Raw genomic sequence first — 22,353 nt, 5'->3', positions numbered from 1 at the left:
ATTTCCCCCCGTTTTAATGGGAATGCCTGTAGATGTTCCCACGTGACTGTTCAACTGCTGCATGTTGTTGAGGAGGGGCTGGAAAACTTGTCTCTATATTTTACAGTTAACTGGTTTCTTTCATTACAGAGAACTACACACAAAGAGCCTCATCCATATGTAGATCCAATCTTGTTAGGTGATAAGATTATAGACTTAGAGCAAAATCTTTAATGGGATCAGTGTCTCGTGAATGTCTCATTATAAGGAGAATCAATGTATTTTGCATGTGGGAAGGATATAAACAACTAGAGTCCAGAGGGTGATCTGTGGGGAACAGATGCTAGGGTTGCACACATGATCTCTAGCTCTTGGTGTTCACATCCCTGTGTGATCCTCTTCTGAGTGTGGACAGGGTCTATGACTTGCTGGTAACGAGTAGAATAAGGCAAGATGATGGGTACATGTTTTTACATGTTCACGATTAGGTTATGTAAGGCTGTAAACTGTGTTGCTACAATAATTTCTCTTCCTTGCTGGTTTTGCAGAAGGAAGCTGCCATGTTGTGTGTGAGTTGCATGGCAAGTTGCTAAAAGTGACTTCCAAGGAACACCCAGCAAGAAAATGGGGTTTTTAGTTCCACAGCCTTCTAAGTAACTGAATCCTGCCTCCATGAAAGATTAGAAGTGGATCATTTCAGAGTAAAGTGTCAGATGAGACCACAGCATCAGCCAACACAGTAATTGCATCCTTATGAGAATTTGAATTAACTAAGTCATGCCCAAACTCTTAAAGCTTTAGACACTATGATATGATAATAATAATAATGTGTTGTCATAAACACTAAGTCTGTGTTAATATTGTTATGTCACAATAGATAACTAATACAGAGGAATTTCATAATGATTCAGAAATCATTCTTAATCTCCAGATTGCCATCATGGAGAAAAAACACAATTATTTCAACCAAACCTCTTCTTTCACTTCTTAGAAAATTGTACTGAAAGGCAAATGATCCTAACTAAAATACTATATTTCATGTCTCAAAACAATTACTCCAGCCATTTTTGATATGGGTATTTCTTGATTGGAAAAACAAAAATAATCAGTTATACTGGGGAAGATATTTGACTGACATGTAAAAATTGAATAGGTGGAAGGGAAATGGTATATAATGTTCCATTATATTCAAGCAGGAATATTCTTATGGAGAAGTGATTGAAAGGGATGAGCATCATGGTGAAGATGCTGTACTAATAGGCTGTTTACACCCTCTGTTTTGATATATAGTCATACTAATGTTTACAAAATATAGGCTATAACTTCTCTTTCCTCAATAACCCAAAGATCTTCCCAAGTTGTATTTTCAGTGGTCATGTGACACAAGTTATAGAGGTATGTGATCAATGGAGGCTGATTCTTTAAAGATTTAAGACCATTTCCCATAATTCAATCCAAGTTCAAAAGGGAGGGAGAGGATCATAAATAATCAATTAAGTGACTACTAGAAATAGCCCTTAAAGATACATCAACACAAAAATACCTTTCACAGTGTGGCATGGGGAAATAAATACACTACATTAGGTGGAAGTAGTTTGAAGTAATTTATGGTTTTTGAAGTCTAGACCAATTAGATACCAAATTGCTGTGTGAAACTTGGGCAACTTTTTCAACACATTGTGAGAATTTTATCTTTATGTATAAAATGAGGATATAATCCATCATATAGGGTGATTGTGGTTCCTTGAGTAAATGAATGAGAATGCACTGTGTGCCATAAAATAACATCACTAATTAAAACCATTATTGTTATCATTAGTTCTGCTTCTGCCACTAATCAGTGGTGAGAAACTAAGAGTGTGATTTTCTGAAATTCATTTATGTGTAGGAGAAATGATGATGTTGTAATTAATACTGCTAATAATCTGTACCAACTATTGATTATTTTAACGAATGATGTCTTTCTGGTTGTGGAAAATAAATGACCAACATTCAGTTTTTCCCTTAAAGTTATACTAAAAGTTTCTTCTATAAGGAAATATAACATGTTAAAAGTCTAATTTACAAAGGCATTAACTTACAAAATGCTTTTTTATTTGATATTATTTTAACTATTGCATGGCTTTATGCCATTTCATGGTTTTGATTAAATCCTGAATCAACAATTTTTAATAGCCTTTGATAAGACTACAAGTTTCCTTAATCCTTGTGAACATTGGAAGATGGGAAAATGTATCCAGCTGGACCTTGCCTCAATGAATTATCTTCTATATAATCAAGCATTAAGTAATCATAATAAAAATATTTAAAGACTTACATATGTTTGGGGAAAAATGTTTTTTTATACCCATCTTGTAAAGTGAACCTGGAGGGACATTTTCCCCTATCTTGCAGTAGCAAAATAAATAAAATTATGCACAATAATACAAAAACAATGTGGGCAATTTGTGTGTATATATAACAATTATATTTTTACATTTAAATTTTTTTTGAAACAATCTCAAAGTTAATAAGTGTGGCAAGTACATCACAAATAACTTTTTTCTGAATCATCTAAGAGTAAGCTGCTGACATGATGCCCAATCACTCACAAAAAATTTTTGTGTATATTTCTTCCAATCATGTTCTAGAAAACCACAATGTAAACATGAAGATCAGGAATTGATATTAATATATTACTACCATCTACTCCTGAGACCATTCAAATTTCTCCAGTTATTCTCGTAATATCCATTAAAATAAAGGAGTAAAGTCCAGAATTACACACATGCATTTATTTTCTACGTCATTTTGATTTTATTCATTTGGAACAGTTCTCAGTTTTTCCTTGACTTTCATGACCTTGACACATGGGCATATTAAAAACCAGTTGTTTTTGATAATGCCTTTCTATTTGGGATTATCAAATATCTCATCATAATTCAATTCAGATTAAGTATTTTGGGCAGGTTTAACAAAGAAGTGATGCCGTGTCCTTCCCATCCAATCCTGTAATGGCATACCATTTTAATTTGTCTCATTACTTGTTTACTTATTTTGACTTTGAGCACTTGATTAAGATGACACATACTAGTGTTATCCATTCTAAAGTTTCTCTTTCTTTTTCTCTCTTTTATTTTTTTCCCTTTCTTTATATATATATAAGTACTGGGATGGAGATAGTCTGAGACTTCATCAAACATCTATTCACTAATTTATATTAGTGTAGACTCATGAGTTCTTATTTTAGTTAATCAGGTGTAATCCATTAATATCATCATTTTGACATTTAAGTTTTTTACAGTGAGGATCTCTTTAAATGGACTTACATATCCTTTGGCATGCACTCATCATTCTTTGAACTCTTCTTTATTTTCTGGCCTAGAAAATACCCCATTGGAATCTCATTTTGTATTTTCCTCACCCCACTACTAAAATGAGTCATTTCTCAATGGAATTCTAGGTTATTTTAATGGAGAATAGAGTACAGAAAAGATTTTAGTGCTAGGTGTGTTCATTGTTATTGGTATGTCACTTCTCATAGGACCATTGTAGTAGATAGAGCCAGAAATACACACACACACACACACACACACACACACACACACACATTTATTTCTATATCCATCTCAATAGGTTAAAATCTCTGAGTTTACAATATCTCTAATTTAAATCCAATAACATAGGGTTGATTTTCATTTTCTCCATTTCTACGCAGTCTCCTCTTGCATGCCCTTCTCATACTTAGGTATTATATACTAAGCCAGGCTTCAGCCTCCCCAAGAAGATACCCTTCTTACACTGCTCTAAATCCAATACTCTAGCCTGGGCAGCTGCTGTCATCTCTGCCCCCCTGCCCAAGATTGAGTTCTAATCCTGTTCTGGTACCAATAGCCCTTGCTGGGCTGTCTGTTTCCTTTGAACACCATCCTCACTCTACTTACTTAGCCTCTGACTCTGGATTGTGGAGCACCTTGATCCCTTATCAACACAACACACACACACATAAGCACCTGTCTTGCTTATCCCCACCTACTGTTTGTGACTGGAGTCATCAGGAAGGGAAATAGGTGTGGAAAAGGAAGAATAACTACAGTTTATTTCAATATGTTGCATCACATGTTAGAATAACAAAATCCCAGAATGAGCCAAATTTCAAACCTCACAAAAACAAACTCTTGTACATAGCACAAACTCTGTGACATACTGTCTATGACTATTGAACATTTTGAAGAATGGTATCCTAAAAAAGTATCTATTTTAAACTCATTACATGTTCATATTATTGGGTTAAATGTTTATTGTTATCTTAAATAAGTTTCTTGTGTCATAAGATTAAAAACTCAAATTGTTGTTTGATATAAGAAATTTAAAGAGTGTTACAGTAGTGCTCGCTTCAGCAGCACATATACTAAAATTGGAACGATACAGAGAAGATTGGCACTAGCACGGCCCCTGCGTGAGGATGACATGCAAATTCGTGAAGCGTTCCATATTTTTTACCAATAGCATTTTTCACAGAACTAGAACAAAAAGTTTCACAATTTGTATGGAAACACAAAAGACCCCAAATAACCAAAGCAATCTTGAGAAAGAAAAACGGAGCTGGAGGAGTCAGGCTCCCAGACTTCAGACTATACTACAAAGCTACATTAATCAAGACAGTATGGTAGTGGCACAAAAACAGAAATATAGATCAGTGGAACAGGATAGAAAGCCCAGAGATAAACCCATGCACCTATGGTCAACTAATCTATGACAAAGGAGGCAAGGATATACAATGGAGAAAAGACAGCCTTTTCAATAAGTGGTGCTAGGAAAACTGGATAGCTACATGTAAAAGAATGAAATTAGAACACCCTCTAGGACCATACACAAAAATAAACTCAAAATGGATAAAAGACCTAAATGTAAGGTCAGACACTATAAAACTCTGAGAGGAAAACATAGGCAGAACACTCTATGACATAAATCACAGCAAGATCCTTTTTGACTCAGCTCCTAGAGAAATGGAAATAAAAACAAAAATTAAAAAATGGGACCTAATGAAACTTAAAAGCTTTTGCACAGCAAAGGAAACCATAAACAAGATGAGAAGACAACCCTCAGAATGGGAGAAAATATTTGCAAATGAAGCAAATGACAAAACATTCATCTCCAAAATTTACAAGCAGCTCATGGAGCTCAATATCAAAAAACCAAACAACCCAATCCAAAAATGGGCAGAAAACCTAAACAGACATTTCTCCAAAGAAGATATACAGATTGCCCACAAACACATGAAAGAATGCTCAACATCACTAATTATTAGAGAAATGCAAATCAAAACTACAATGAGGTATCACCTCACACCAGTCAGAATGGCCATCATCTGAAATCTACAAACAATAAATGCTAGAGAGGGTGTGGAGAAAAGGGAACCCTCTTGCACTGTTGGTGGGAATGTAAATTGATAAGCCACTATGGAGAACTGTATGGAGGTTCCTTAAAAAACTAAAAATAGAACTACCATACGACCCAGCAATCCCACTACTGGGCATATACCCTGAGAAAACCATAATTCAAAAAGAGTTATGTACCACAATGTTCACTGCAGCTCTATTTACAATAGCGAGGATGTGGAAGCAAACCTAAGTGTCCATTGACAGATGAATGGATAAAGAAGATGTGGCACATATATACAGTCGAATATTACTCAACCATAAAAAAGAAACGAAATTGAGTTATTTGTAGTGAAGTGGATGGACCTAGAGTCTGTCATACAGAGTGAAGTAAGTCAGAAAGAGAAAAACAATTACCGTATGCTAACACATATATATGGAATCTAAAAAAAAAAAAAAAATGGTTCTGAAGAACCTAGGGGCAGGACAGGAATAAATACACAGACATAGAGAATGGACTTGAGGACACAGGAAGGGGGAAGGGTAAGCTGGGACAAAGTGAGAGAGTGGCATGGACATATATATACACTACCAAATGTAAAATTGAAAGCTATTGGGATGCAGCCACATAGCACAGGGAGATCAGCTCGGTGATTTGTGACCACCTAGAGGGGTGGGATAGGGAGGGTGGGAGGGAGACGCAAGAGGGAGGAGATATGGGGATATATGTATATGTATGCCTGATTCACTTTGTTATAAAGCAGAAACTAACACACCATTGTAAAGCAATTATACTCCAATAAAGATGTTAAAAAAAAGAGTGTTACAGTAAATCATAAGTTATGTATTAAAGTTATATTTTAATTAATTCACATAAGTTTAATGCTAAGATATTAGTATGAGATATAATCATATGTAAACATATTCTGCTATAAAATATCAAATTAAGAAATAGAGTAAAAAAATCAGTATTATATATATACTGTCAGTGCAGATTGAGTCAAAGGTCTTTCATGACCATGTAACAATATTAGTGAATTTATTTCTGAGCTTTATATTCTCTTATACTGATGTATATGTCTATATCAGAGCTAGTCTATATGATGTTAAATTGAGTAGACTTGTAAAATAGCTGTTTATACCACAAAACCATTACAATATGCTAAGAATTTTTAAGTGGGTAAAGATAATGTGTGGATTACTAATCGTGGTAGAATAACAATAATGTTGACCAGTGATAAAGATAATTTAAGAAATTGTAATTGACAACAAATTGTTTAGGTTAAATCAAACCACATCCAACCACACTCAGAATAAGCAGTTTTATACTAGGCTTGTATCTACTATAAGATGAGAAAATACAGAAGGCAAAATTGAAAATTTTAAATAGCAACAGTATATAATAGAAAGATACAACACTCAATACAGACATCTTCTGGGGAAACAATTAAGATTCCAAAACTGAAGTACATAAGAAGGGGACTTGTCCACCTGGATGGTGGATATAAAAATTGCCAAGGAGGGGAAAGGGAAGCTGAGACGAAGTGAGAGAGTAGCATTTGATAAATTTTACATTTACCAAATGTAAAATTGATGGCTATTGGGAAGCTGCTGCATAGCACAGGGAGATCAGCTCGATGCTTTGTGATGACCTAGAGGGGTGGAATAGGAAGAGGGAGGCTCAAGAGGGAGGGGATATGGGGATATATGTATACATATAGCTGATACACTTTGTTCTACAGCAGAAACTAACACAACATTGTAAATTAATTATACTCCAATAAAGATGTAAAAAAAATAAAATTGCCAAGAAAGACGTGAAAGTTTTGGCTTTGGTGCTATGGTTCATTAAACATATCTGAAGTCTCAGCTGATTTAATATGAAAACCCTAGCTCTCTATGGCTTATGGTAAAATCATACCTGCAGTGGGGGAAACTAAGAATTATGAACTTCAAGTTATGAATAAAATTATACAAAATATTGCACATCCATTAATTAATATAAATAATAAAATCTGACAGAATTAAGTGTTAGAATCTGACTCCAGATGCTACATAACTGGTAGGATTTTAAGTGGCTTCTATTTCTGAAGGTTGAAAATGCCACATACCCTACAACCCAGAAATTCTGTTTGCCAGTATATACCAAGGGGAAACTTTGCCATATGTACTCTGGGATACATTTCCAAGAATGGTCAGAGCACTACTTTTCATAACAAATTTCAGAAAACAAACTTGATTTCACTGGTGGGAAAATGGATGTATGAGCAAGACAGAATATTATGTGGCTGAAAATGATTGAATTAGGGTAAACACAATAATATAGATAAATCATAGAAACGTAATAGTAACTGGAAAAACAGATGACCCAGGAATGTGCATAAAGAGTGATATCCACTTTCTAAGTTAAAAAAAATAATAATGTGTGAGTGTGGGTGTGTATCTGTGTGTGTGTGTGCATATGTCGTTTTTAATAGCACAATAGACGCTTTAAAACTGTATAACAATGATTGTGAGATTCAGGATGGTTTCTCAGATGAAATGCTGGGGGATAATGGTGCCCATGGAGCAAACAGGTCAAATTTCCCAGTAGATTTACTGGCATTTATTAACTAATGAAAACAAGATAACCAATGTGAGAAAATAAATATAAAAAGACCATGCAAGAATTTAAAAGATTGCAATAATTCTAATTCTATGTAACTATGTTTAAAAAAAAAGTATACCCATTTGTGTTAGAACATTTGTAACAAATGCAGTCTCAGAGTACTAATCAGGTTTTTAATAGTAGCTTTGTTTTTATCTTCAGTGTTTAAAAATTAAAAGTTTTTAAGAAAATCTGAAGTATCTTAATGTGAAGAATGTTTAAGTCATCAATCAATTTTAAATTTTGGAGGAAATGTAATTTCTGAAACTAAAGCACATGCTTTAATAATTATTTAAGCAGAATGGGTGTTGGGTTTGAGTGGAGTTAGTAGGGCATCCATGCAGAGATAAGTGGCAGTGACTGCAGTGTGAAGTGTGAGGGGGAGAGAAGTGAATCAGTGCAGGGGTGCAAACTGGCCTGGGGTTATTGCTGAATTGGTGATTCCACATAGGAAGTTAGGGGTACAAGTTCAGCAATGGGGTGTTAGTGTCCAGTTAGTTTGAAGAAGGAGGCTTCCATGCATTTTCCAAGCTGGAGTTGATGAGGAGAGAATTTGCATGGTAGAAGACGTGACTTCTTGTGGGATGTCACAGTTCAAGGAGAGTCAGGTGTTTAGATAGTGGTGGTGGAGTGGCAGAATCCCAACAAGAACCCAAATACATTGAGCAGGGTGTCCACACACAGTGCCAGCGCTTGCTTACATACTGAGAAACTAATCAAATAAGTAAACACACTGAGAAAAGCAGGAGACTGGTTACTCCTTGTCTGAAAAGGGAGATACTTACAAACATGGAATTTGAGAAATCAGTGTGCTCCTTGATTTTGATAGATGATAGAGGTAGAGAGATAGACAGATGATAGGTGATAGATAGGTAGATAGATAGCTCTGTGGGTGTGTGCACGCGCATGTGCGCACATGCACTTATACATGTGTGGGAAGCTTGCTCTGTCCACTGTCAGGGCATGAGTGCAGCAACATTCAAATAACAATGAAAACATCAAGGTCTAGATCTTTGTTTCCAAATATAATCCTCCACAGTTGTCTAGAAACGAGGATTCCTTGAGGAAATTACAGGTTTCTGTGCTAGGGGAGGGAAAGTACAAGGTGAGACTGGAATATGTTTTGTACCAGACAGTAAGAACTCAAAGAATGATTGGGACATGATAAAAATCACAAAAGCCAGCTTAAAGAATTTTCATGGACAAATATGGGGCACTTTGAGCATCAAAATAATAATGCGAATGGATTAAAACTCACTAAATACAAAAGGAATCTATGAGTCCATCGCAATATGAATAAGTGAACTCTGCTTCAGTAATATGGCTGATTGTCTGAGTACCTGGAGTACAAGAAATTACATAGGGTGAGTTAGCTGCTTCCTCAGACCTGAAAACATAACATTGGGTCAAAATATAAGTGCACTACAGATATGAATTAAGATATTTCTGTTTTAATAATGCTGTAATGGAGACAGAATTAGGAGTTATCTACAGTCTTGTGAAGTTCTCAGGGCTATTTTAATTTACAGAACCATTAAGTTTTGTTACACACCAGAAATATCTTGAAGGGAAAGAAATGTTACTATGTGTCACTGTTACCTTTCAAAGTGACCAGCCTTATGTGAAAATTGTTACATTAATGTGGTTGACTTGCTTTGGTGACCATGAAACAGGCCTCCTAATATTAGCACTCTTCTGTGGTCCCTTCTCAAATTAATTCTAGACTGGCCTGTGAGTACTTTAAATATAAGTATAAAATATACTGAAGTATTTATAAATAGATTGTGGTATATAATACCTGCAAAGTTCTATTACATGATTAAAAACCAAAAAAATGTGTGTGTGTTTGGGGAGGGTGATATAGATAAACAAATGACCAAAATGTGAGTGTGGGTAACAGGAGTTCTGTGTTCTATTCTGCAATTTGTCTATAATTACGAAAACATACTAAGATAAAAAATAATGAAATCAATGTTTATTTAATAATTTTTATTGAGTGGAAGATTTTTCAGAGACAGTTTACACAAATTAAAGGCATTAAGTAATGGACAGGTGTATACAATTAAGGTCTTTTGGCAGAAAGCATCACTTCTAGATTGTAGCTGAGCTGAAAATAAACCTCTGCTGAGCATTTCCTGAATTATGGGTCTAAAACATTCTCCTTAGCTCTGGCAACTTGGTGTTTTACTCATGCTGTCTTATAACTTGTGCAGACTGAAAAATGATATTTCATATCATTACTCCCCTGCTTCATCCAGCCACTGAGAAGAGAATGTTGAGTTTGATAGGTGTTCAAATAAATGCAAATTGGCCCTCAAACAATCACTCGCCTACCTGATTTTTAAAAAATCATACATATTTGAAAGATCCAAAATGATGCAACTGAGCTTCTTGGTATTATATAAAGTAAAACTCATGTGAAAACTGAACACAAGCTCTCAGAATTATAAATGATGTACTTTATCCATCCAAGCTAATATGTGGATAACCATTCATTGTCAAATAATCCCTTTTCCTCAATATTGAGTTTTCTATTGCTTGTTGAACTTTTCACCTCCATTACTCACTTAAGGGTTTCATTAATATTAGTTCATCTCATTTTGTTTTTATTCCCGTATTAAACACAGAGATGGAAAAATAAAGCCTTATATTAAGCACTGACAAAAAAAAGGTATTTAATTGCCTCCGGTTCTTTCTCAGCCTCAACAAGGCCATTTTCAAATACAGAAATATTGTTTATCATTTTTAATGCTGACTTGAGATTTGCAAATAGAAAAGAATTTATGCATCTGCTATCCTTGCAGTGGAAAAAATGAGAACAGTACACATTTACACAGATAGGCAATTGGAAAATATAATAATAAAAGTTTGTGTGTATTTTTAGAATCAGAAGTCAAACTTTAAAGTTTTAAGGAGTCATTGCCTAAAAAGTGATAAGCCAAATATTTTACAGGATATGTTTAATAGAGCTATGAAACCTATTGTTATACTGTGCCATGTTTGTGTACCTGAAAGGAGTTTCAATGAAACATGCCAAATGTTACTTTTAGTCAGCATGATCAGAATAGTCTGTTTAATAATGGTACTGGTGAGTCATATACTTCCAGGTTTCTATTAAATTGAGCCATCATAGACTTTGCTATTATAACAATAGCCAGTACCTCGGGATTTAGACAATTTAAAACAGGAAGAGTTATACAACAAGAAATACCAAACCTTGAAATTGAAAGTCAGCATCTTGTAGCGATAAGTTTTACTTGGAGAGTGCATACTAGAACAAAACTATTTTAAAACATAGCAATTATCTATGTGAGGATTTTATTTTATATTACTTTTTTGTGTTAAGATATTAACATGATTCCAGAATTTTAAAATTATATATTAAAAATATTTTTAAGGATGTACCTCACCCTCAATCTTTTCAACTCTCTTCCCACTTACCCTGGAGGTAACCAATTTAATAAGTTTCTGGTTTATCCTTCCTGTATTTCTTTTTGCAAAAACATGAAGATAAATGAATGTTTTCTTATTTCACTTTTCTTTTAACATAAAATGCAGGACACTATGCTCTTTTCTTGCACTCTTTTACAAATAATGTTGCAAAAAATAACCTTGTGCAGATGTATTTTTCAATTGTTGGAGATTATTGGATTGAATGTTGAAGCATGTACAATTTTGTTAGATGTAGTCAAATTCATATTCATGAGGTTAAAACATTTTGCATTTCCAAAGCAATGAATGAGAGTGCTTGGTTCCAAACTTAACATATTATCAAGCTTTTATTTTTGGTCATTATAACTGATGAGAAATAGTTGCTCAGGATTCTTTTAATTTTTATTTTACTTATGATGTGTGAGGTTGAATATCTTTTCAAAGTTTACAGGCAATTTTCACACCTTTTAAAATAATTATTTGTTTATGTCTTTCCATTTTTTCTGTAAAGTTTTGTGTTGTTCTATTTATACATATTTATACAAGTATGCTATTATTGACATTGACTCTTTATTTGTATTAAAGTTGCAAGTGTGTATTTACTGTTTGTCATTTTTCTTTTGACTTTTCTTCTTACATTTTTTTCATACCAAAATTTCAAAAATCTAATTCCACTGTAGAAAAAAGTGTATTCTCTATTACCATGTGGCAAAGTTTTACCTGTTTCCATATGATCTAAAAATTGATTACACTCTAGCATTTTTTCTATATTCTACTTTTTAAAAAATATTTATTTGGCTGTGCTGGGTCTTAGTTGTGGCACAAGGGATCTTCGTTTCTGTGTGCAGGGTCTTTTTTAGTTGCAGCATGTGAGATCTTCAGTTGTGGCATACGGGATCCAGTTCCCTGACCAGGGATTGAACCCAGGCCCCCTGCATTGGGAGCTTCGAGTCTTAACCTCTGGACCACCAGGGAAGTCCCTATTTCTAAGTTTTTTGGGCCATTTTTTTTACCTCACTTTTACTGAGAGTGGTGTGTTAACCCTTCTGATATTTTTAGGCTTCTGTCTCTTTTGTCCCCTCTTTCTGCTCTAGTAAGTTTATTGCAGTATTATTTGGTGCATATGTATTCATATGTGTGGTACTATATTGTGGATTGTGGCTTTTAGCATTCAAAAACACACATCTTAGAATAGTTAATCCTATTTATTATATTTTGCCTGATATTCTAATAGCAATGCCTATTTTTCTCCTTGTTTTTACTTGTGTTTTTTTATTTATTCAGTTTTAAAAACACTTTGTTTTAAGTGAGTCCCTGGGAAACAGCATTTAGTATGTTCTTTCTCTGTAAGGCAATTTGAATTTTTTAAATAGGTGATTTGACCCTCATGTTTATTCACAAAACTGATATATTTGATCTCATATCTGTCAAATTACTCCTCAATATAATACTATGTTTCCAAATGCTATATTTCCTGTGTTTTCTTCTTCACAAGATATTTTTTTCCTTTGTTAAAATTGCCTTTAAGTTTATGAATGCTTGTATGTTAAGTATATCAGTTGACTTTGAATGTATGCCATTTTAACATCTGTAAGTCACCTGTTTCTTATTAATCTTTTTATTAGCTTGTTTCTCAGGTTTTTATTTACATACTTTGCCTTATATTTTGTCTATATTAGAATCAATAAACTAGTGTTCTTTCCTCTTTCATCACTTATCTTCTCATATTTGAGTTACATTATTTCTACTTTGTTAGTAAATATAACTTGTAAATGGTTATTATTCTATCCTCATTCCCACCTTCAATTACAACTTGGATTTACAATTAAATATTTTAAATTCTATTCATTGTTCATTTTCCTAAAATTTTATCATTCTTTAATAAAGCTCACCATTTCTAGAATCTTCAAAAAGTACAGTATTGGCTGCTATCTTGCATGTTAAAAAACTTTTTCTCTGGCCTTGATACTGGAAGAGCAGCTTATATAGGCAAAAAATTCTTTGTTCATAATTTAATTCCTTGATTTTCTTGAAGCTGCCCATACACTTTTGTTTCACTATGTATGTGGCTCTAGAGATGTTTGATGCAAGTCCAATTTTCAGGTATTTGCAAGTAACTTGTTTTTTCTTTACATGAGGCCCTATGGACTTTGTTTTTCTAAATGTTATTCTATATGCAGATATATCTTGAAATTGCTTTCTAAACCAATTTTCTTAGATATCCTAAAAATCCTTCAATATTAAGATTCAGGTTGTTTTTACATTTGGACTTTTTTTCTTGTAATTTTAAATACTAGTTTAGTTCAGTTTTTGTTTTTCTTTAGAGCCTCCAATTATATATATATATATATACTAGATGTCCTTTGCCTTACTGACACCTCAACCATTTTCTCTAGCACCTTTTTTACTTCTTTTATAGTCTATTTTTTATTCTATTGTTGGTTTGACTAACTTTCTTCAGTAATCATTGTTAAATTTCCATTTGATATTAATGCACTTGTGTATCTTGCAATTAAATGTTAATTTCTGTGATGGTTTTTACTTCTTCCATTTCTTTTCTCAATTCAATAATCTTCTTTTTTCTCCTCTTTTATTTTGAACATTTGTGTTTTCTGGTTTTGGATTTGTGATTCAAGATGGTTTTACATAATTCTAAATGTTTTGTAGAAAATAATCAGGAACGTTTTTATTAATTTTCTTCTTTGTACTTTCTGGTGCATTTTATTTGGGTGGGGGGAAGAGCATTTCATTAAGCCATGTTTTTATTCTCATTTTCTGTTTGTTTGTTTGGTTTCTCTTTCTAATAGAAAATTTTAAAATATTTAGACTGGGATTTCCCTTGCAGTCCAGTGGTTAAGTCTCCATGCTTCCACTGCAGGGGGCATGGTTTATCTCTGGTCGGGGAACTAAGATCCCACATGCCGCATGGTGTGGCCAAAAAAAAAATTTAGGCTGCTTTTTTTCTATTTATTTCATATGTATTTATTTCACAAATTTGGAGTGAATTCCTAGTTCAAGAATGCTTTTTCTGCCAGTGTAGTAAAGAATAATTTCTTTAATGGATGCCTTTATTCTTCTGGGGGTTTAGGAGAAGGATTATGTGGCTTCAGTGTCTTTTGCTGTTGTCCTCTTTTGTTTTGCACAACATAAATTTGCAACGCTTGCTTTATTTTGTTATATCACCCTATATCTAAAGAGTACCTGTCCCTTCCTTTTCACATTCTTTTTCCCGAGAGCAATGTCTTGAAAAGCTGCCACCTCAGGTCACACATTTTAACTTCTCTCCCTGTAGTATCTGCTCTGATATGCCCAAATTCTTTTTAAATGTTTTCAAACTTAGTATTGACATTTCTCTCTAAAAGTGATTTTAGAACAATCTTAGGCTCCCTGCTAATTCCTATTTTCTTTATTTCACATTTTTTTTTCTAGATTTCTCATAGTGTCCTTAAAAGTGTAATGACAGGTGACTCTGCTGTACTTGGTTTTCTGGAATATTTAAATATAAGTATTTTGAAATTTGCAACCATCTCTGTCATCTGTCTTTATTGTGGGCATTTGTGTGTGTGTGTGCATCTTTATTTATCTTTCTTTTAAAGTTTTTTTTCTTTTTTTGAAGAAACCTTCAGATTACCATTGGTTATCAAAACTCCCCTCATTCCATTAATGATTTTGAGAAAAATTATGATGGACTTCATTCCAATTCAAGATACACAATTTTCAGAGATAGAAAATTATGTATAAGTTTTAAAATTCTGAAATAATTGCATGTAGGGATAAACAATAACTGGTGCTCTGTGATTTAATTTTTTACATAATGTAACGTTGTGGAGGTTTTCATAATTATTATTATTTTTTCATTTTTCCTGTACCAATTTGTCAGTGTTTCATACATTTTTGCTTTTTATGGTTATCTCGCATTAAAACTGCATGAAAATACAAAGTTTAAGCACAAAATCTATTTTAGGGTCAAATAAAACCTAAATACAAGCTCCAAGAGTTTAAAATGTTAAGCATATTTGCCCAACATATTGAATTGTTCTAAAGATGCCAAATCTTCACCCTTTCTGCATGAAATACATACATGAATTAAATGTTCTCTGTTTACCAATAGATGTTGAATATGGCTTTGATACGCTTTTTTCTTTTAGTGTTTTGATGTAATGGTAAGTCATTATATCAAAACACACAAAGCTACAAAACCCTGTTGTCTAAAAAAAGTGGATGATAATTCAAGAGCTATTTTGAAAATTTTTTACGAAATTAGACACATCAAATAATTATTGAAATACAACTATGTTCCTGTATTAAACAGGAAGAAATAGAATTAAAAGAAACCAGGAAACTCATCTGTCAGGTAACAGTAAAGAAAGAGAGCCTAGAAAAATATGGAAAGAACAAGACAGAAAAGCAGAAGGAGTGGGAAGAGGAGAGGAGGAACAACAACGATAACAACAAGAAACAACCACATATAAATAGAGAAACCATACTGCAGAGACTGAAATCAGGCTAGGAAAGCTTGGGACAAAATGTAACATTATCTGGAAAACCTACCATATTAGATGAGATACTGTTGTATTACTTTTACATGGTTAATCATTTTTACCAAATCTTCAGTTAGGAGTGATTGAAATTAATATTAATATTAGGTAACGATAGTTACACATAAGCCAAGAAATGAGCTCCCAATGGCCAAATCTGAAACAACTAAATAAATAAAGTAGTATTGGATTATAAGGTAAAGTGGAACTAGATATTTATATGTCCATAAAGGTGTAACATATTATTGAATAAATAAATAAGGGATGCTATGGATTGAATTGTGTCCCTCCCTAAAGTCATATATTTAAAGCCCTAACCTCCATTGTGATTGTAGTTGGAGATTGGACTTTTGGGAGGTAAAGATTAAGTGAGATAAAAAAAAATGGCCCCTAATCCAATAGGATTGGTGGTCTTAAAGGAACAGGAAGAAAGAGAGATCCCCCCACTCTTCCAGCACGCAAAAAGGAAATGCTGGGGCTTCCCTGGTGGCGCAGTGGTTGAGAGTCCGCCTGCCAATTCAGGGGACACGGGTTCGTGCCCCGGTCCGGGAAGAGCCTACATGCCGCGGAGCGGCTGGGCCTGTGAGCCATGGCCGATGAGCCTGCACGTCCGGAGCCTGTGCTCCACAACGGGAGAGGCCACAACAGTGAGAAGCCCACGTACCGCAAAAAAAAAAAAAAAGAGGAAATGCCACATGAATAGAATAATAAGAAGGTGGTCATTACAAGCCAGGAAAAAGAGTCTTCCTTCACTAGGAATTGAATCCTAGAACTGTGAGAAATAAATTTCTGCTGTTTAAGCCACCCAGTCTATGGCATTTTGTTATGGCAACCCAAACAGACTAAAACACGCACTGAATAAAATCCCTGTCCTTACGTCAAGTGGGGGAAACTAATGTTTTAAAAAATTTCAATCTTTCTGTCACTCTCCCTCTCTCAAGATACATAATCTCACTCACAATACATAATTCCAGTCTAATAATGAGAATAATATCAAATTCCACTAGAGAGCATCCTACAAAATACTTCACAAAAACTCCTCAAAATTGTCCACGTTATGGAACAAGGAATGTCTGAAAAGCTGTCATAACCAAGCGGAATGTAAGGAGATATTAGAACAGATGTAATGTGGTATCCTGGTTAATATCCTGGGGCAGAAAAAGGACATCAGATAAAACTGAAGGAAATCTGAATAAAGTATGAAATGTTTTAATAATAATGTATCAATATGGTTTACTAATTGTAACAAATGTCCCATACTATATTAAGATATTTATTATAGGGGAAATGATATATATGGGAACTCCCTGTAAAATCTTCACAATATTTCTAAAGTCTAAAGCTGTTTTCATAAATAAAGCTTATTTTTTTAAGTAAACTACTGTTCAGTAATATTTGCTATTCAGTTAAGTTCCTAAACACAGTTACTTTGTTTTCCAGTGGGCACACACCAAAGAAAAAAAATGCTCACCACAGGAGTATAAAATACTTTTTCAGGTATCTGTCTTGCCTTGGTCTTGCAAGATGTTTCTACTTTTCAGTGTATAGTGTCATTTTGATGTCAACATTAAACAATCATCATATCTGGAGTAGCTGTGAAAAAGGAATTTAACAAAGAGTGAATAAGTATGTGGTGTGTGTGTGTGTGTGTGTGTGTGTGTGTAAGGGGGGATATTAGTAGTATGAGGCATAGATGAGAAATCCATGGATCCATGACATAGATCTTATGGGGTACATCTCTCAAAAGAAGGTGCTCATAGTATAAATGTAATTAACTTTCAGATCCTTGAATTAAAAAGAGATAGGTTAAGATGAGAGAAAAGAGTAATATTGTAGGGCAGAAAACTTTAAAAGATGTATTTCAGAAAGCTGTAACAGGAAAAAAAAATCTTAAGAACCAATGGAAAGTGCTGCCATTGTCATATGGTTTCACAATTTCTATCTGTGGAAAGTTGGGATGCAAAAACCAGTTGAAACTAAAGAAGAAATATGAACCTTAAATGGTTCTGAACCTGTTTGTCTCCACAGTGTCAGCCCTCCAACATCTATGTGTTTCTGGATAGTAATACTTTCTAGATAATGACTATTGTAAAATCATTAGTTATCTTCCCTGAGCCGTCTTTATGGCATAGATGTAATGGTCTACAGACCATGAAGTCAAAGTGTCTATGGGATCATCCAGGAATACTTGGAATAAAACATGCACTAGATAAGGATTCTCATTAAGAATACAGATGGAATTGGTGAAGTACACATTGAACATAAACCAGCTTTTCACTCAAAATAAAATTATCGAAGTTTCAAAAAAATTTGTTCCAAGTAATATTATCTACAGGTAGTAACTTCCAAGTTTTAAAACATTTAAAGATACTTAAAACACACACACAATGAATTTTTACCTGGAAAAATTAGAGGAGGTAAAACCCATAGCAACACCATAAATATTCAGTTATACTGTTTAAGTTATACAATGCTTACACACATTTCCATCCAAAAAATATTCTAAAACAAGAATCCAATTTTTACTGCCCTGGTGTATACCATTATAAAAAATGGGTCTTTTAATAATGAAAACATAAAATCATCACACTAGATACTAAAATTCTATGGCTAGAATGGCCCTAGACATAACATTTCCTGAGTATAAGTTTGAAAAAATGAAGTGATTGAAAGTCATTAACTGTTAGAAATATATATGAACAATTTGTGGATGTGATAATTTGGCCAGTCCTTGCCTCCTTTCTGAAACTTAAGGTGTATTTTAAAACATTATCCAAATTTAATTTTCTTGTACTTACTTTACTTATAAACATGTTTCCAGGACCCCAAAAATACTTTAATTATATTTAAAGAAGTCAGAATCTGATATTAATACTATATTAACTTGAATTTTTGCAACAGAAGAGCCAAGTAAGACGAGGGGTAGAAAGCACTATCCGTACAATCTGTGCACTGTAGGTGGTGATCACGGGCTAAGTAGAGTGGAGGAGAAATGTCCTGCTTATAAGAATGCAAAGCTGGACTCAACTGGCTGTAGACAATGCCACGTCACAGTGCTGCTATCCAAGATGTACAACGCCATAGCCTTCCATTTGGAAACTGGTCTTTGGGTGGGTTTAATCATGGAAGTGGGAACAATTGCCTTTTGTTTTATTGTATAGGATGAAGACTATTCTAAGAGGAAAGGAAATCTAAAGTAGGCACCTCATTAGGAGAAGCTACATATAAAGCTACGACTTTAGCACTAGTTTTAAAAACACTCCACCTTTTATTAGCCTCAAGCTTAAGTGTTATCCAGGCAGCACTCAACTGTAGCCTCCACTTTCCCTTGTGGGTTTTTTTTTTTTTTTTTTCCCTCAAATGCTTTCCTTCTCTTGTCATCCTGGTAAGCTAGAGAATAAGATAAATGGCTAAAAAACAAAGAATGCTAATTTGGTGTGAATGCAGAGTCTGCACTTTAGAGATCAGGGCATCACAACTTTGAACACTAAGTGTGCCATGCTGAACCTGATTTTGTTTCAGGATACGTCCTTATAAGTTAACTGATTTTTTTAAATGAGATAGCTTTGCAAAGCCCATTATGTGTATCAGCTTAGGAGGTATTTTGAATTTCAAATAAGTGTTTTTTTGTTAGTCCACATTTGCAAGGAGTCTTTGGAAACAAAATCCATATTTGAGTTGGGAACTGCTTATAATACTATTTCCTTAGTAAAGACAAGGGCTTTGATAAAGATATGTGGAGTGAATAAATGTATATGTATTGAATTGGTAAACGTGCATTTGTAACTTTGATTTCAGTCTATAAAATGCAATTCAAATAAAGCTGGAGGAGGTTCGACCATTTTGTTGCCCTCTATGAAACTGATAACAATTTAGATTAGACAATTTGCTTTTGTTTGTAGACCAGCCAATGCACACTTACCATTACAATAAAAATTTTAAAATAATGAATCTGGAAAACAAAGAAAATAGCACTTCCTAAGAGCTAGGAGATTATTCTGTTGTTTTCATCATTTAATTTGCATAGTAGCTAACAAAATGAAAACTATTGCTTCAATGAAATTTACAGTAAGTAAATTAGAATGCAAAATAAGGGAAATAGAATCTTTTAAGAAAACTTCAGAAATACATTGTCAAAATCAAGGAGTTATGCACAATAACGCTGAGGTTTGTGATGCAATATCTTACCATGCAGTAGGTCTCAATTTCAATTTAACAATTCTCATTCTTCTCATCCTCTTTCTATTAAAACAGGAAACTGCAAAAAGATGGGCTATGTTTTCTTTTGAATATTTCTTATTCCTAAATAGATGCAATGTTTACCTGAATTCAAACTTAGAAATACCTAGTGTTCACACTTGGTCCTGATGCTAATCCCTTTTTGTGACTATTTAAAGTTTATTTTTAGGGACTTCCTGGGAGGTCCAGTGGTTAAGACTCCACACTTCCACTGCAGGGGGCATGGGTTTGATCCCTTGTTGGGGACTAGATCCCACATGCCACACGGTGCAGCCAAATAAATAAATAAATAAATAAAAATTTTATTTCTATACATATAAGTCCACATAATATAATAAGACAGAAATATTTGTACTTAGGCATGAAAAAAGGGCTGAAAATTGTATGAGTCCAAATACATAAAGCTAGTTAACTGTTGGATTTGTGATGATGTAGGTGATCCTGCAGTTCTTTCTGCCCATCACAGACTTCTCTCTGATTTCTAATACCTCAGTTTCTCTTGAGCAGGTTCACTGGATAAACACTTCTGGGGAAGTAGAGACACAGGTACATGAAATACATAGACAGGCCTACTGGCTTAAAGAGGAACATTTCTTGACTTATTTGATTCTAACTGGTTTGGGTCATGGGGTCTCTTGGCTCAGGAGTGCTCCCCAAACCATGAGTGTTTTTTTTTTTGTTTGTTTGTTTTTTTGCGGTACGCGGGCCTCTCACTGTTGTGGCCTCTCCTGTTGCGGAACACAGGCTCCCGACGCGCAGGCTCGCTGGCCATGGCTCACGGGCCTAGGCGCCCTGCGGCATGTGGGATCTTCCTGGACCGGGGCACGAACCCGTGTCCCCTGCATCGGCAGGCAGACTCTCAACCACTGCGCCACCAGGGAAGCCCATGAGTGTTGTTTTGTTGTTAATAATTGTTTCCCTAATACACTGTATTCTCTTAAAAGTTATAAATGCATGTGGACAGTCATTGACCAGCTGACAAATGGTCTCTCTCCAACTGGGACGACAAAAGAAAACAGAAAAATGTAACCTGCTCCAAGAATATGAGCCTGACATTGTCTCTTGTGGATACAATGCTGAGACCCAAAGAGGCAATGGTAACTAACACCAGGTATCTTTGATCAAGCATCTTGAATGGTCAAGAGGATGATCAAAGGGGGGACATTTGAAATAGATTTCTAGATCCCCAAAAGAGCCACTCCTGCCCAGGATGCCACATCACCAAACTGAAAGTTGGATATCTTTCCTGTCCCTATAAATGCTCTGCTTGTCCAGAAACACTGTATATCCAGTCAGCGAATCCCTAAACTCCAAGCCAACTCTGGGCCTTCTCATCCCAAACAAGGCTGGCTATGTAGCCCCAGCCAATCAGCTCTTTTCTATTTGTCTCTTTCTTGCTTTTTATTCTTTATCCTATAAAAGCTTCCTGCTTTGTGCCATTTACTGTTCTCTGAAAAGACACTCTCCACTTCATAAAGTAATTAAAGTTTGTTTGTATAACCTAAATTGTCTTCTTTAATCATTTTTAACATTAGGCATGATAATCAGAAGAAAATGCAAATTCAAGAAGGGCAAAATCTCTTCTATGTATTACAGAGCTAAACCTGGGAGGAAGGGAAAGGGCTATAATCATAGAAGAAAAATATTTGAATGAGTAGGTGGTTTCATTTTGGTATAAATAACTTGAAAGCAGCATACTAGGTTCAGAGTTTTAATTTACAGTTTTGACCTTTCTCACTAGCTAAGCTCCTCTTGTTATATATCTCAAGTTCTTCATGATGCACTGAGGAAAATGTTATCACTTCACTGTTTTCATAATTTATTTTTTGTTCAGTGTCTGTCTCCAGCATAAAAATTTAAGTTCCAGGAGGGCAGTGAACGTGTCTTTATTGTTCATTACTATAATCCTATACTAGAGGAAGTGTCTAGAACATAAGAGAAAAAAAAAAAAGCTCAACGAATAGTCATTGAATACTAAATGAATTAATTTCTGAATGAATACAACAGTAGTTATAGCACATCACTGGGCAGTGGAATTGCAGGTATTAGCTCAAAATACTGCTCAGCCGAAACCAACCAATACAAATTAGGGATCAATAAAATAGAAAATGCAAATATCAAAGAGATACCACTACATACCTATAAGAATGGCTAAAAT

The 22,353-nt window shown here is 34.4% G+C and overlaps 2 pseudogenes; one reads left to right on the top strand and one right to left on the bottom strand.

Annotated features, from left to right (window-relative positions):
- Window positions 1–22,353, bottom strand: part of LOC113625300 (60S ribosomal protein L7a pseudogene) — a 52,411-nt pseudogene that overhangs the window by 5,740 nt on the left and 24,318 nt on the right.
- On the top strand, window positions 4,346–4,458 carry LOC113625518 (uncharacterized; annotated as a pseudogene).

The sequence above is a fragment of the Aethalodelphis obliquidens genome, unplaced genomic scaffold (genome assembly GCF_003676395.1).
Source record: "Aethalodelphis obliquidens isolate GAN/ISIS:26980383/991018 unplaced genomic scaffold, ASM367639v1 scaffold15, whole genome shotgun sequence".
Taxonomy (NCBI): Eukaryota; Metazoa; Chordata; class Mammalia; order Artiodactyla; family Delphinidae; genus Aethalodelphis; species Aethalodelphis obliquidens.
This window is presented reverse-complemented; position numbering and strand designations above follow the sequence as displayed.